Source organism: Octopus bimaculoides, chromosome 3 (assembly GCF_001194135.2).
Source record: "Octopus bimaculoides isolate UCB-OBI-ISO-001 chromosome 3, ASM119413v2, whole genome shotgun sequence".
In the NCBI taxonomy this organism is placed as follows: domain Eukaryota; kingdom Metazoa; phylum Mollusca; class Cephalopoda; order Octopoda; family Octopodidae; genus Octopus; species Octopus bimaculoides.
Window position 1 is genome coordinate 22,751,117 of NC_068983.1, and position 1,663 is coordinate 22,752,779.

The window sequence follows — 1,663 nt, forward strand, 5'->3', positions numbered from 1 at the left end:
ACAGGACGTCATGAAACGTGTACAACAAAAAAATTACGAAGTACGACTACATGGAATATGAACTATTTTTTGGAACAACGAGAGACACAAATGGAAAACAAGACAAACAACATAAAGAACGGCCCTTCATCAGTTGTTGGCTGTTTTCCTACTCTCGTATTTTGAGCATTTAACAACAATATACGCTTTCGATAAAACAGTTGCTCCCGCAAAGCAAATTAAATTAATTTCGCGAAAGGCTTACCTGGAGGCCCAGCCTCCAGGTAAGCCTTTCGCGACACCCTTAAAGCCAGGAACTTTTCAGTACCCCCCTCGCGCGCGCGCGCGCGTATTCATATATATACACACATACTTACACTCCTCCCCCTCACACACACTATAACCTTACGTGGTCATAATAGAAAACTCATGCCCAAAGCGCCTGCCATTCAGCGTTATTGAGCTCTGAGGCATGTGGTTTTACAGGAGAATTTCTTAAGCATACAGGCATACCTGTACTCTATATTTAGAATACATATGTTGGGCAGATGCATCCTCCCACTACGTACGCAGACACAGACTGTATTCTAAACTCTGATATGTTTACCAACACACACAAGAATTTAGATTAAACACGTGACACGCTAATCGTATTTAACTCACTGATTTCTTTAGTAAAATAAGCTGTTATATCACCTTACTAAATGTCTCATAATATTCGCTTTTCTCTGCATTCCTCCGGTCCTTATTTTTGTCAGTTCGACCCCTTCTCACCCCCCACCTCTCTCACTTCCTTCGTGTTCCTTTCCTTTTTTCGTATCCTCTTTCGCGGTTGAGTTTTGTAAGCCTTTCCGCTTATTGGCTTGCTCGTCTTTCCTCTCGCTCAAGGTGTTTCAGTTACTCCCTATCTCTCTAAATATGTATGTATGTATGTATGTATGTATGTATGTATATGGAGTGAGAGAGAGAGATAGTGTGTGTGTATGTGTGAGTTTCTGTATGTATGTATGCATGAATTTATGTGTGTGTGTGCGTATGTGCGCATGTATGCATCTATGTATCTATGTATGCACGTATGTGTGCGTTTGTGTGCGTATATGTGAATTTCTGTATGTATGTATATTCAAGCATATATATACATACATATGCACACAAACATCCATATATACACTCATATAATGTTACCGACATTAAATATAGTGTGTGAAACTAAGGCAGTGTATAAGAATACTTAGGTATTCGAGGGAATGGCTAAGACTTCAAGACAAGGTATAAAATAAAATCACCTGTACACATTTTCTAAATGTTCCTTAGATTACCGAATTTGTTTAAGACAACGTGTGAAACGACAAAAAATGTTCTCACGAATCGGCAAGCTGCCGGACATAATTTTGAACTTCAACCAGTCGAAATGAGTTCTCGCTTCTTGAAAGCGGTTCTATGGTTCGGAGATCGATTGCTCAGTGTGACTAACAACGTGGAGAAGTTAGCAATATTTTGACCACAGTAAGGCCGCGAGTGAGCAGAGCTGTTAGAGAGTTGGACAAAATGCTTGGTGGCATTTTCTTGCGGTTCTATGGTTCGGAGATCGATTCCTCAGTGTGACTAACAACGTGGAGAAGTTAGCAATATTTTGACCACAGTAAGGCCGCGAGTGAGCAGAGCTGTTAGAGAGTTGGACAAC